Genomic DNA, 16,124 nt, shown 5'->3' with positions numbered 1-16,124 from the left:
TTTGAGAAGGACAAAAACCTCTTCTTTGAGAGACCCCTTCATGAAAAATCCCTTCATTGAGAAAGTCTTCATTGAGAAATTCCTTCATTGAGAAAGTCTTCATTGAGGAATTCCTTCATTGAGAAAGCCTTCATTGAGAAATCCCTTTATTAAGAATTCGTTCATTGAGGAAGCCTTCATTGAAAAATCTCTTCATTGAGAAAATCCCTTCTTTGCCAAGTTCGAAGCTGATTGATTAAAGCAGCGTCACCGACAATTGATTTTGATGGATGAAAAGCAGCTGAACGCCATGTGCCATGGCTAATGTTATCAAAGTGCGTGGCCTGTGTTCATAACAAAAAGGTCCGCCTCCGAGCCTTTAGAGAAGGAGGACAAAGAGTTAAAGCGAGTTTTGCCAATGCAAGATGAAGTCAAAGACGAATTTGATCTAAACTGGTAAGGACATTTGTCATTCAAAAAGGTGCCACCGAGTGGAGCACTTATCCTTGAAGAGATGGATGGGTAAACATTCTCTCAACCTATCAAATCAGACATGTGTAAGAAGTCTTTATTTTTGATTATGCAAATTTCTTTTGGAAATCATGCAAGGGACGAGGTAAAAGTCAGGCCATCTTCCTTTCCAATCAAAACATTTCATCCCTAGTTATCCCTTTTGAGCTATCAAAACAATAATTTTTTCGTTTGGCAGCCCCTGAGGATTGCAAACCCCACACTGGGGCAAATTCATTGTGAACAGAGACGATCAGAAAGGACAGGAAAAATCCCCATACTGGGGCAAATTCATTTTGAAAAAAAAAGGGAAAAAGGAAAAAGAAAAGGAAAAAGAAAACCCTACACTGGGGCAAATTTAGTTTTCAAAGAAAAATGCAAAAAGTGAGGAAAATACAATGAAAAATGCAAAGAGAGAAAATCTGATCAAACTGGGGCAAATTTTCCTCAGTATCGGAGTTGTTTTCAAAAGGGTGCAATCTCAAGTTATTTCACCCCTCGTATCAAATCTGCCTTCAAGCCTCAACCTTTCTTGAAAAACACCCTACCGGACCTCATTACAAAAGCCCAAAGTCCTGGTTTTCGTCACTTGCTGCATTTCTATTAGGAAATTTGTTAATCAACTGGCAGGTGATGTCTATAATGCTTTCGCCTAATCTCACAAGGGAAATGCATTCTACTGATGCCAGAAATCTTCAATTCATATTTCTGAGCCGATAATAGTCGAGATATTTCATGGTTCTCTAGGTGAAAACCCGAAAGGGCACCTCAAAAAAAAAAAAAAAAAAAAAAAAAAAAGAGAGAAAAGACAAAACAAAACAAAAAAAAAAAAAGGGGGTGGGGGCAACCTTGATGAAAACCCGAAAGGGCGCTAGGTAGGTTTCTTCAATGAGCAAACACGAGGAAGAACAGTTGATGACTTGGTTCATTTGGAATTTCTCTTCATAATACTTCTGCCAGTGTCGAATTGCAGAACAAAGATATTCAGGAACTCGAATATGACATCCGTTGGCCAAAACTGTGTCGTTTTGTAAAAATATTTCTTTAGCAAATTCATTCTTAGGAAGCTCATTTTTTCTCAATTGCTTGTATTCATGGCATTTTTGTAGGCTTTAAGCACAAATGGTTTGTGTTTGCATTCTTTCACATATTCATTTCTGCATGATAGGTGAAATTACTTTTTAATCATCGAATTTTGGTGAATGATAACCCCATGGTTTATTCAAAGCATACTTGGGTTCAGTCATCTTGCGAAAATGGTTGAAATTCAGCAAGGTCGGTTACGCAAGCTTCACAATATGGCAAAATGCACGCTCGGTTAGTCGGAAAAAATCAGAGACGTTTAGAAATGACAAATCCAACCAAGTCAGATGCCACGGTCAACTTTGACGAAGGCATCCAAAGACTCATGTTTACACGATTCTCAAGGACAAACGGATCAAATAAGGGTGGCAATTCCTTTGTTTTTTCTCTTTTGCAGGAAATTTCATGCATGGATGAAAACAATCACACCTCGCACTGGAATCGGTGTCGGAAAGAGTCCTCTGGTGAACAAAGGCAGATTGAAAATGTCGCAAGCAAATTTCATCAAAAAGTGCAATAGCATGGCGATACAGAATCAACTCTGGACTCAAATATCAAAAATTCATCATACTGGGGCAAATTAATTTTTTGAAAAGATTTTGAAAAGTCAAAAAGAAAAGTCAAAAAGAAGCAAAAATCATCAATCAAAAACCAAAATCGAATCAAATTTCGTCACGGCAGGATCGGGTTTAATCCCACTGACCGATGATCAAAAGCTTATTCGGGTCAGTCCCACGATCAAAAACATTTTCGGGTCAGTCCCTCGATCAAAAACATTTTCGGGTCAGTCCCTCGATCAAAAGCATTTTCGGGTCAGTCCCTCGATCAAAAGCTCATTCGGGTCAGTCCCACGATTCAAAAGCTCATTCGGGTCAGTCCCGCGATTAAAGCTTGTTCGGGCCAGTCCCATGATTTGAATTTCCTTCTCTAGTCAGTCCCAATTTTAAATTTCTGCTCGGGTCAGTCCCGTTTTAATTTCCTGTTTGGGTCAATTCCATTTTAAAAAAAAAAAAAAAAAAAATGTTAAAGAGGTCGATCCTCATTTCAGAAGCGTCCATTGCAGCCGAATAACACAGGTAAGTATTTGGTGTCTACTTCTTTGTCTCAAGTTTTTTCAAAACTCAGACAAAGAGGGGCAAACTGTAGACACCAAATTTTGGTGTAATTTCATTTGCTGTTTATTTTTAATTTTTTCATTTTAGTTTTATTCGATTTTTAGTTTTAGTTTCTAGTTTTATTTTTATTTTTAAGTTGTTAGCATAGAATCTCTTGGAAAATGAATGAAAATGAGAAAGTGAAAAGAAAAGAGGAGAGAAAAGAAAGAAAAAAGAAAATTGCCCACAAAATATGTTTTATGTCTTCTAAATTCAATCTTTTGGCATTTTGTTTATTTTTGTTAAGTTATTTTGAAAAAAAAAAAAAGAAAGAAAAAAAAAAAGAGAAAAACGATGAAAATAGGAAATGGAAAAGAAATGGAAATTGCACTTTATTGTTCTAGTTTATTTTTCATCAAATGTTAATTATTTTGTTTTTATTATTATCAATTTTGTTTGTTTCAAAAAAAAAAATCAAAAAATCAAAAAATCAAAAAATCAAAAAATCAAAAAATCAAAATTCTATTTCTGCCGAATCCATTTCCATTTTACATTCCAGCACCTTCCATCTCTATGCCGACTTATAACCTCTAAAACACTCTACCTCCCTCATCCGCCACTCATTCCATTCCACTACCTCAGAACACAACAAGATTTCTCTCCACTATCACAACTTGGCATTACCACTCCACCTCACATCGGAATCATCGACCAGAGAGACAAAGAGGGAGCCGCACCTTGCATCTGGAAAAAAAAAAAGAAAAAAACTCGGGAGCTGAATCTTTCTTGTTTCTGTCCGTGAGCTCGAAGGAAGAGAGGGAGAAGTTGTGCGTGAGTCCCCTTCGTTTCTCTTCAACCTCCACTAGCTGCAATCATCTTCCAACCAACACCATCACCGCAGCAACCACCAGCTCCACCATCTGCCACAGCCAAGCGAACCAAACCTGTGCGTGCGAGCCGAAAGGAAGGAAGATTTTCTCAGCTTTCTTGCGCATGAGTTGAGCTCCCAGCTGAGCTCACAACAACATTTCTCTGCCTTGGTATCATTGACGAGAGAAGCCAGAAAGAGAGCGGTGCGAGCTTCGGTACTTGAACTGTCCGAGAGAGGGTGAGAGCAGGAGACAATTGCGTGAGCTTCATTACTTTCTCCATCATCTGAGAGCTGCCATTATTCTTCACCTCAACCAGCCGTGCTCAATTCAACCACAATCACTACAACTGCAACCACTGAACTCAGACCAACCAACCCTGCGTGCGTGAGCAAAGCCGAGAGGAGGAAAATTTTGCAGCTGCTTGGCGTGTGAGCTAAGTCTTAAGCTGAGGTAAATTTCTGGACTTAAACTAGTTGTTTATGGGTTGATGAAGTTGTTTAAGGGCATGCATGTGAGGATTGTGTGGTTAGATGATAACTTAAGTTATAGAAAAATCTGTTTGTGAAGAAAATGGTTGCCGAGAGTTTAAGCTGGAAATTTGCAGCTTCGGTTGACCAAGTTTTGATGATCTGAGCTATATGTATGTTTAACTAACCAAAGCCTGGATGATCTAGCTCTGCATGAAGCTAATTAACTTGGATTAAACAAGAAAATTGAAGGAATACCAAAAATCCGGTTGCATGCATGTCAATCGAGAGAATTGGGTTGAATTTCTGGTTAAATGGTGATTTTGATGACATTTGAACTTGATTTTGGATCCAATCTGATAGATAGTTTGTTATTTGGTGTTGCATGTGATCTTTATGGCTGAGGAATTTGGTTGCATGGCTGGAAATTTTATTGGAAGTTGCTGGATTGCTAAACCAATTTTTCCAGTTTAGCCGTTGAAGTTTGTTTTGGAAATTGCATGGGTATTTTAGCATGAAATTTGCTGGAAAGTGGTTGATTTTCACTTGGTTAGATGTTTAATTAAAATTAGATGTTCAAGCTAAGGAAGTTTATTGGTCCGGCTAAGCAAGAAAAAAAAATGAAATAATGAACAACTCCAATTGCCGAATGCTGGCTGGACTTTTCTCTAAGCACTGGTGTGTTTTTCTGTTTAGGTTTTGGCTTATTAGGATGTTGAATTTGGTAATTTTATTGTTAAGATCAAAGTTATGATGTTTGTTTAAGATTCTAGTTTTTGTTTGGATGGAAAAGTTGCATTAGAATGACCACAAGAATGGCAAAAAACATTGCTGGAAAATGTACATAGCTGGCCGAATCTTCATGTCTTACGATTTTAGTTTTTTTTGTTTACTCTTTCATTTCGGTTCCAAGCTGGTATCTTGTCTAGATGACAGTTCAATCAAGCCTTTTATTGGTTGTTTGCATGAATATGTCTAAGTGTAAGAAGAAATTGCATGAGAATGGTTGTGGAAGGAAAGATTTTTCCTGAAGCTGCGAAATGGTTATAGCAGAAATTTTCTTCATGGCATTTGCATGATTTTTCTTTTATGTTTTGGTTTGATTGAATGTTGAAGTTGTTTGCGGAAATGAAGTTGGTTTGATTTGAAAGAATTTTGATTAAGTTTGTGTCGAGGTTGACATTTGTTTTGCGGAAATGAAAGTAGCAATGTTGTTTTGGGCTGCAGAAAGCTTTCAGCAAAAATGATTGTTGCAGAAACAAGTTTCTTACGCTTGTTGCATGAACCTGCATGGAAATTGTTTCAAAATTGCCTTTGAACCCCCCCAAGTCCCCCCTTAGCTCACTATGGCCCAAGTAATTTGAATACTTAATCAATTTAATCCTTCAAGCTTCTCCATGTTCCACAAAAGCCCAAACATGTTCTCATTTCTTTACAAAAAGGTCCTAAGGAGGTGTTAAGATTCTTCAGTTGTTTGACACCCTTGTTGATGGAAAATCTGTATTCCGAGGGGTTTAGTGTGTGTTTGGAGGATTTTTATATACCAAAGGCTATTATTGAGGCTGTCCAGCAAAGTCTTCAAGATATTTCACCCTTGCTATATCATATGCGCTCAACTCAAAGTGAATCAATAAAATTACAGTAATCTTTTTCCATCTTGCCTAAAAGTTCCATAAGTGTTTTATATAATTTCCTTCTATGTTTTGCTTGTTGGATGTGAGTTTTATTTGTTTTGATTGCTTAATCCAGAGTTTGGACAAATGAAATGGTTATACTTAAGGCTGTCTAGAGCCCATTTGTAAATGAAGCTGCAGCAGACTTCTCCTTTAGTTGTAGCAGATTTTGAATATCAAATGTTTGCATGTTTTTCTTTCAGAATGTGGCGTGATATCCTGTTAAGTTTTTTAGCCTTTTTAGATGCGGAAGTTCTTATTTTGGTTGCTTAGTTTTTTATTTTGGTGTCTGGGGAACAAAGTTTAGATCAAAATTGGGCATTTGGATGGGAACCTGCGTTTTTGGGAAATAAAATTTCCAGCAAGTTCTATTTTCTGCCGCAATATGGTTCATCATTTGATCTTTCATTTCATTTTAAGGGTTGGTTGTTTATGAAGGGATTGAGTTAACAAAAATGTTCAGTTGTCAAGGGTGTTTGAGAGTTGGTGTTAGTTAGTTAGTTTGTTTAAAATCTGGCATGAAGTTTACAAGAGGAAGCTGCCGAAAGTTTATTGCAGAAACTTGTTTACGTTGTTTTCTTTGTTGCATGAATTTGGCATGTAAAAAGTTTCAAAAAATTGCAAATCAGTCCCCCATGTTCCTCCGCATATTACTAAGGCCCAACTATGTTCTAGTAGCTTACAATTGGGTTCTAAAATAATTGCAATTTGAGTCATGACTTGGCCCCCTTCCTTGCTTTTGAGCTCATTCAAGGTGCAATTAGGTGGTTTTTGATGTTTTTGCTTATACTTTACTTTTAAATTGATGCCTTGACCCCTTTATTGTTTTGAAGCCATTTTCCTTCATTTGCTTACCATTAGGGGAAGGTATAACTTTCTTTTATCTTCTTTACTTCTCTCTTACGTGCTCCTACGTGTTACGTGAATTGCATGTCTACTTGGCTTTCTTAAGTTTTCTTTAATTCCTTTCATTTTTAAGTCTTTCTTTTATTTTATTTATGGGGTATGTGTACACCTCTTGGCTTGTAATAGATAGGGCATTAGAGAGCACTTTGTCCATTTTTCCCCCTTCCCCCATTTGTTTTAGTTAGCCCATGTAATAGTTTCATTTGCTTTTGGGGTATTATTTGGTTTGCTATGTGTTTAATTTGCTTTATTAAACTATTGCATCTAGTCGAGCATGCTAAGTGTTATGTGCTACGTGTTATAAGTGATTTTGCATGTCTACTTGCTTTCTATATTTATAAATGAATGTGATGGATGAATGTACGTTTCCACTAGTCCAACGCTAGTCGGAATTCATAGAATGGGCTAGTCCAACGCTAGACCCTTAGGGACCCTCCTCGCTAGTTCACATTCGCATGCTCCACTACATTTCATACATTTTTAGTTTTTATGGCATTTGGCATGTCCCTCTAACCTTTTCCCTTTCATTTTAGGCCTTTGCATCTCATGCTAGTTAGGGTACATTTGCCTGAAGGGTCCCTTTCTGATAAGGGAAACGAGCGAGTGTGGCTACTCGATAGCCTTAGCACACTAGTTTTGCCTTCTAATCAAAGGGAAAATCGAAGTCGACAAGTTAGGAGTCATTCCCATACCCGACCTGATGCATTCCCTTAGGTTCATTCATTCTCATTCATCACTCACTCATTCTTTTCAATTCACATTTCCTTTCCTTATTGTTCATTTTGATTTCTACTTCACGAAATTGCATTTAATTACACCTATATGCACTTATCACTATATTTCATACACTTGCACACAAATACTTGGAATTTTCATACAATTGCACACGTGCACCTTTTCATACACTTACACACAAACACTTGGATTTTTAAATTTCTTTTCATACACTTCCACACTTGCACATTTGAGTCTCATTTGCATTAATCGACCTCTATGGGGTTTTCCTTTGTTGGCCGCCACAATTCATGTGGTTTGGGATCAAAAGCCTCACGAGAGACATCGTAGAATTTAGGATTGCATTTTTCTCTCCGTTTTGCATTCATATAGTCATATCCAACGTGCGAACATATATTGGGTAGAAAATTAGGAAAGGTAAGGTTAAGTCGCGCAACTAGCCTTGGCTAGGTCAAAGGGGTGCCTTGGATTCTATCCTTGCCTTCCCCTTTGTCAAACGTGACCCCCGAACCTTTTTCTTTGGCTTACGTGGACTAGGAGTCGTTTTAAAAAGGGTTTTACTACTTTGTCTTTAAAAAACACTTTTTGGGTGACTTGGTACACCCCAAATCTATACCAAGTGGCGACTCCATTTTCATATTTAAAAAAACCCTTTTTAAAATTTCAATTGGCCAAATCGTCGCTTTCCAAAGTCCCATGGCCTTTTTACTTTTCATTTTGCACACGTTCACACCACACTTCACACACACATCACTCATTTTTTAGGACCTTTTGTCTTATATACGTAATCAAACCAATCCCTCGACTCACGAATGTATGTTTGAATGAATGTTTATTTGTTATCTCGCGCTTGCATTGCATTTTGGGAGGTATGGGTCACCCTAGAGCCTCGCGTTGGTTCTTGACCCTTCCCCTCCAAACGAGCACTAGCATACGAGCATACGCTTTACTTCTTTTATCCCTTTTATTTTTCTTTAGTGGCTTGTCACGCCACTCCACCCTATTAGGATTAGGTGACTCACTTGGACATGTGATCACGACACGATGTGTGTGTAGCATGATCCAATGGGTCACTCAATCTTCCGCTTAAAGCTATTGGTTGATAGCCTTTAGCTTTTTGTCGAAGATTGAGGTTTTGATAGATTCACTCAAACACGTAGCCGTGACACGATGTGTGCGTAGCGGTGTTTGGGGAATCGCTCGAGCCACCGACAAAGAACCTTGGGATTGATGACCCTTGGTTTCTAAGTCTGAAGGCTCGGGGGCCTATGACCTATCGAGTCTAGATGCATTAGTAAGCCAAGCCTCATGCATCCATATTAGAATTGCCTAGGGAAGAGTCGACCTTACCCTAAATTAGGAAACACTGTTCACGAGGGGAGGGGTCCCACCCCTCTTTCATTATCTGTCTTTGTTGCTTTTTGTCCAAATGTGTTATGTGATTATGTGTTGAACTCACGTTTCCTTGTCTCTTGTCTTTTGCATTCACAAACATTAGGAAATAAGAGGTCTGGCATGACTTTCTTTTAGAACCTACCCTTGTAGATAGGTTATTGCACGTTTAAAGATTTTGGTATATTGCATTCGTAGATTAATGATTGCATATCATTCTAGGCCTACCCTGGCAAATAAAGGGTTCCTTAGGTCACGTTTCATTTCGAATTGCATATTTACATCGCTTTAATAAATGGCATCATGCATAAACCCTAGAAAGGGAATGCCACTTAGGGAATCCCGCGTTTAGGAATAAACCACCTTTGTGTCTCGGATACTTAATCCAGTGAGACTTGCACGTTTACATTTTGTACCATCCAAAGGGGTAGTGCACAAGGTAAGGTAGGATCCGATCATTTTCATAGAGTGATCTTTGGAATATGAGCATCTAATAATCACTTTTTGGCCCTTTTATCAAAAATTGGTAAAAATCCCTTGCGTGAAGGACATTAATTTGAAGAAATTCACAAATGATTCCTCCTTTTGAGATGATAAATAAATTAAGACCAAAATTTGATTTTTAGAAGGTCATAGACTAATGCACTTCAATGATTTTGAAATAACCAATGGCCGGGCAATTCAACCAATCCATTTTGCCGATTCATTCAATAAATTGTCAATTCATTTGACCAATTTACCCTTTTTAGGGTCGTCTGGTCGATTTTGAATAAATCATCAATTCATTTGACCAATTTACCCTTTTTAGGGTCACCTGGTCGATTTTGAATAAATTGTCAATTTATTTGATCAATTTACCCTTTTTAGGGTTATTTGACCAATCTACCCTTTTTAGGGTCATCCGGTCGATTTTGAATAAATCGTCAATTCATTTGACCAATTTACCCTTTTTAGGGTCATTCGACCAATTTTTGAATAAATCACTAATTCAATTTCATTCATTTTGCCAATTTACCCATTTTTAGGGCAACCGAGCCGATTTTGAATAAATCAAGTTTCGTTCAATCTATTTGATCAATTTACCCTTTTTAGGGTGATCTGATTAATTTTGGATAAATTAAATTTCATTCAATTCATTTGACATGTTCCCCTTTTTAGGGTAATCTGGTCGATTTTAAATAAATGATCGATTTCATTCAACCCATTTGACCAATTAAGGTTTCAAGATCGAATTTCAAATTGGGAAACCTAGTCGGTTTTAAGAAAACCGTCCACTGCATCCAGCCATTTGATCAGTTGGGGTTTTGACCCGCGCTTTACTGAGGAAATTTTGTCAAACGAATTCCGGTCTCTTCGATAGGAAGTTTGTCAAGGTCAAACCTGTGCGTTTTTACAAATTCTTGTATCGATCAAAAGTGATCAATCCATTCGGACGTTGACCTCATTTTGACAAAGTGTCTCTCGTCACTCCAATTGGCCAAAATTTTCAAATCATTCTTCACACGATCAGTCGATCGGATCCATCAGGTATTGTATAGTGCCTGCTCTGGAGGACTGCATTTTCATGCTAGGCCTACCCTTGGCACAAAAAGGGTTCCCCCATAGGACATGCATCCGAATTTTCTGAATATCTACTAACTCTTGTTTTTTTCTTTTCTTTTTCTTTGTTTTTATTGGAATAACTAAGTGAGGGTTGAATCTAAAGGCAATTTTTTAAAAAATTTTCAGGTAATATTTAAACTTAGCTTTTCGTCGAAACCCCATCATACCACGATCTCGTAATCAAGCCTAGAAGAGTCGTGTAAACATGAGTTCACAACCAGAACAGTCAGATAGGTCTGCTACTACCGCTCAATTCGAGACTGTAAGTTTGGGGATTCAGTTGACTGAGATGCTTACCAAGTTCGGAGAGATGGCGTCTGAGATGGCCGCCCAAAGGAAGTTGAGTGATGAGCTAATTAGCAGCGGAGTTCAATCCGAACCTGTACCCGCCAGACAGCCTGAGCAAGAGCCGTTTGTCCTACCTTCGGCCCATGCCACTGTTACTCCATCATTCCCTATTGCACCCGAAGAAACTTTCACCTATCCCACCACAAATTTGCCATACACTTACCCTCCTCATCCTTCATTTTTTCTTACTCACATGCGAGGTCCACAACCCCAAATCACTTCAAATATACCACCTGAGCCACATACCTTTTATCACCCTATTGCTGAGCCATTCCTACCAGACCATATTGTTCAAACCAAGGCAGAAATGGGGAAATCTTCTGCTCCTGTTGATATAAAGCTGCTCAAACGCCTTGATCGTTTTGATGAGTTTATGAGGAAGAGTCAGGGGTTGAACAAGCAAGGAGTCCTGGACTACGATGAGCTTTGTCTCTTTCCCAATGTGCAATTGCCTGAGGGGTTCAAAACCCCTAAGTTTAACAAGTACGATGGGACGGGTAATCCCAAGACACACCTCCGACTATTTGCTAACAAGTTAGGAAAGCCTGTAGACGACGAGAACCTGCCTCTAAGGTTGTTCCCGGAAAGTCTGGAGGGGGATGCCCTCGACTGGTACTCAAATTTGAAGCCCGAAGAAGTAAAAACCTGGATTGACTTGTCCAATGCTTTTGTAAAGCAATACGAGTATAACTGCGAGCTGGCTCCGACACGAATCACGTTGGAAGGAACAAAAAGAAAACCCTCCGAGGATCACAAGACTTATGCCAAGAGGTGGAGGAAAATAGCTGCAAAAGTCGAGCCACCAATGACGGAAGACGAAATCATACGTACTTTCATTAAGGCACATGATCCCCCGTATTTTGAAGAAATTTTCCGCATGACTGGATGCTCGTTCGCCGCCATTGTTAATAAACTTGAGGAGTACGATGACTTCGTGAAAGCTGGGAAGATTGTTAATGTCTCTGCCCTCAAATCCCAGTTGGATGCTTTGCAAGGACAGGGGACTAGTGAGAAGAACCCGCAATTTAAAAAGAAAGAGGGGGAAACTGCCTTCACATGGAATCAAAACCCTGTCCCAAGACCCAGACCTCGACAATACCCTACCTACTCAAACCCTTACCCCTACTACTCAAATCCTCATCCTGTTTACCACACCAATACCACTCATCCTCGACCTCGCCCAAATTATGCCAACCCGCCTACAACCCCTTCCCAAATACCTCAACCAAACTTTCAACAAACTCGTCCTCGACCTCCTTACCACCAAAGATTTCCCCCACCAAATAGACCCACCTACAACTATCCCCGACCCATTGAAACCTACAATCAAAGCCGTACCCGAACCTTCACCAACCTAGGCAGGCCTTTGGACCAATTGTATGAGCAATTGAAGGTTGCCAACAAAATAGGCGTGATTCCCCCTCCAACTTATCTTCATGGCATGCCTGCTGGGTACAATCCACATGCTATTTGTGCCTATCATTCGGGAGTACCTGGCCACTCAACCGCTGATTGCAGGGCACTTAAGCACAAAGTCCAAGACATGATCGAGGCAGGAGAAATAGTGCTAAGGAAAAGAGGTGAATAAGGGCCGATCATAAGTACAAATCCTTTTCCTGAACACCAGGACACTTTCGAGGCATCCACCTCCAGCGACGAAATTTGAAAATCCTGAAGGAGCTTTGCACAATTTGGATGGCCGAGTATCTTCCCTCTCGAAGGGAATTTCGGTAAATCTAGGGGTTTTTATTTACTAAAGCTCACAAAAACCATTTCTTGCATATGTGAATAGCTTCATGAAAACATCTTTCGCAATTAAGTTTTTGTCTTGTTTCCGCTTTGATTAGTTTTTCCATTAAATGTACAATTTGTTTATTTGATTATTGTCCTGAATTTTAATTCTTTTAAATGGCCAAAGATGAAATTATTTGACCCTTTGAATATCACTGTTCTGGATTCCGATAATACCATTCATCCAAAAGTCCCTTCATTAAGAAATCCCTTCATTAAAAATCCTTCATTGAAAAATCCCTTCATTAAGAAAGCTCTTCATTGAAAATCCTTTCGTTAAGAAAGCCTTTCATCAAGAAATCCCTCCTCTGCCAAGTTCTAAGCTGATTGGTTAAAGCAGCGTCACCGACGATTGATTTTGATGGATGAAAAGCAGTTGAATGTCGTATGGCCTGTGTTCATAACAAAAAGATCCGCCACCGGTCCTTTAGAGAAGAAGGACAAAGAGTTAAAGTGAGATTTGCCAATGCAAGATGAAATCAAAGACGAATTTGGCCTAAACTGGTAAGGCCATTTGTCATTCAAAAAGGTGCTACCGAGTGGAGCACTTATCCTTGAAGAGATGGACGGACAAACAGTCTCTCAACCTATCAAATCAGACATGTGTAAGAAGTCTTTATTTTTGATTATGCAAATTTCTTTTGGAAATCATGCAAGGGACGAGGTAAAAGTCAGGCCATCTTCCTTTTCAATCAAAACATTTCATCCCTAGTTATCCCTTTTGATCCATCAGAGCAGTAATTTTCGTTTGGCAGCCCCTGAGAGTTGCAAACCCCACACTGGGGCCAAGTTATTTTGGAAAAGAGATGATCAAAAGAAAAGAAAACCCTACAATGGGGCAAATTTATTTTGAAAGAGAAAGAAAAAGCAGAAAACCCTACACTGGGGCAAATCTTTGAAAAAGTTCAAAAGAATGGCAAAAGGCCAAAAGACAAATCAAAAAAAAAAAAAAAGATGAAAAGGAAAAGAGAACCCCATACTGGGGCAAATTTAGCTTTGAAGAAAAATGCAAAAAGTGAGGAAGATGCAATGGAAAAAGCAAAGAGAGAAAATTCAATCAAACTGGGGCAAATTTCCCTCAGTTTCGTTCGAAATTGAAGACCTGGTTACACTCGAAACTGGGTTGAGTGACCTTCTACAATATTGTACCCCTATCGCTTAGCTTCGAAACGGTGGGTATTGTACCTTCATCCGACAATCGTAGTGCCTTTGGTGCCATTACCGCAAAAGGATGTCAAAAGCTATTTTTCTGGTTTTGAGCTTAACTTTCATTTCCGAACTTTTCCCTAGCTTGACTTGTACTAGTACTACTTGGAGCTTGCTGAATGGCTATTGGATGAACTTGTTGTTGTGTGTGTACCTTTGGGACTGGCTGAGGAAATAATGAAGCCATGATGGCTGGAAAAGTAAGCAAATTTAGGGGAAGTGATGTCCGAACTTTTAAAGGACTTGTTTGCATTGAGTTTGTGATCTAAGACTTGGATTTGAGCAAGGCAATGATATATGATGGATGGTTTCTGAGCCATGGAGGTGAGCGACCCTAAACTATTTCCAAAGTACTTGTGAAATGCTTCTTGCATTATTTATTCTATTGCATATCATGCGTGCTTGCATGTGGATTCATGACATGATTTGGCTTCAATGAGTTCTGGGAAAGTCTAGTGCTGGACACCAACGTCTCCACCTTGTTTATGGTTCATGTTCATGTTTATCTGGAGCTCAAAAAGGGGCTCCCTCTCAATGTTAATGTTAAATGATCTATTTGAGCGTTGGGTGTTCAAGTGCAATGATTTCACTGGCTCATGAGAGCAATAAATGTACATTTGATCTCTGAATCATGACATCATCGAAATGATCGAAATGCATTATTGTGAAATATATTTGATTTCTGATTTTACTGGTTACTCGCTGAGCTTTTAGCTCACCCCAAAACTATTTTTTTTCCTCCACAGGGCTCAAGGCGAAGGCAGGACTTGTTGTGCTTATTCACGTGAATGGATGGCCTATATCTTGTACAGTTTTGGATTTGGAATCATTTGATGTATAGTTGGGAATTAGTTTCCGCTGCATTTGTGACATGTAATTATTGGAGACTTGGATGTATATTTGTGGACCATGTGATGTATATTTGATGTTTATTCTTGTAATTCATTTGAGGACTTTAGTGAACGACTGAGTCCCGGCGAGAGTCGGGCAGGCGGCCCGCCGAACCCTGGGGTACGCCCTAGGGGGAGGTGGGGCCGTCACAGTTGGTATCAGAGCTTAGGCTTCAGATCTCGGTAGTATATCCTAGGCTTGATGTTTAGGATGCCGGACTGTGGGTTTGGTTTGAAATATTAGTGATTCTTGAGGGATATCTTGATCTGATTAGTACAACAGGGAATGTCGAGGACGACATTCTTTTAAGGAGGGGAGTTTGTGACGCCTGAAAAAAAAAAGAGTTTGAGAACCCGGAAATTTTCTAAATTTCTAGGGTTTATTTTATTAAATCGCCCGCCTTTTCTACATTTTCTTTATTAGAAAATGTTCCCCACATAAAGTTTATGAGCAAAGATAGTTTAAAAATGATTTTTCTAGTATCGGTTAGTTTTTGAGAAATTATGAGCGTATTTTGAACGTGGGACCCGCAAGTGCGGTAAATGCATTATATTTTTGCCAACTTGTTGGAATTTTGTATTAAATGATATTATTTTACAAAGTGTTAAGATATTTGTATTGGAGAGACAAAAAGATAAGATTAAAGCTTAGAGGTGCCAAGTGTCACAAACCCATTGGATGTTGAATTTGACCAAGACTTTTCTAACTTTACTAAAACCAATTTGGACCCAATTTTTCTCCCATTTTTCTTGTCATGGCTGGCTGTTAAGAGGAGCAAAATAAGAGAGAAAAAACTTCATTTTCTACTCCACTTTCTAGCTTCAATCTTACTCCAATCTACCAAATCAACCATTGAATTTTGTTTTTGCTCCATAGAAAACATTAAGTGAGTGTTTGTGAGGTGTTTATTGGAGTGATTTGGAAGATTTAAGTGCAAGGTTGCTCCATCTCTTTGGTTACCCAGGTGAGTGGTGAAGGATCCCTTTCCTCCCTTAATTGATGCTTAAATCATGATTGGTGGTGGTATGAGATGCAATATTATGGATTATTTCTTGATTTGTGGTTGAAGTGATGAAGTTTTATTATTTTTGGGGATTTTTCTGTTTTAATATGAACATGATTGTGTGGCTATATATGATGATTGGAAATGATGTTTAAGGACTCTATGAGGTGGAAAAAGTGATTAATTGCAAACAATTTCTGTTTTGGAAGAAATCTTGGAAATTTAGGGTTTGATGTTCTTCATTCTGCCCGAATTTGTAGCTCATAGATAGAGGCCGAATTGGCCTTATCTTAAAACATGAAAGTTGTAGGGAATGATATTCTAGAGGTGCCTACAAAATTTCAGGTCAATCGGAGTAGCGTAGCTTGAGAAAAGCCGAAATTACCCTTGCTGTCCTGGTTTTACCCGAATTTGGGAATTGCTTCTGTAATTGTTTGTTTTGGTCAGGAATGCTTCTGAATTGGTTGTTGAGGTCTTCTGATGAATTGAAGCCGTGTTTCTTAGCTTTCAGCTGATTTTGGAATTTCTGGATTTGGACTTGGAGAGCCTGAGTTATGATGTTTCCGCTAGAA

The sequence above is a fragment of the Coffea arabica genome, chromosome 4c, assembly GCF_036785885.1.
Source record: "Coffea arabica cultivar ET-39 chromosome 4c, Coffea Arabica ET-39 HiFi, whole genome shotgun sequence".
NCBI lineage: Eukaryota > Viridiplantae > Streptophyta > Magnoliopsida > Gentianales > Rubiaceae > Coffea > Coffea arabica.
Note: the sequence above shows the minus strand (reverse complement) of the source record.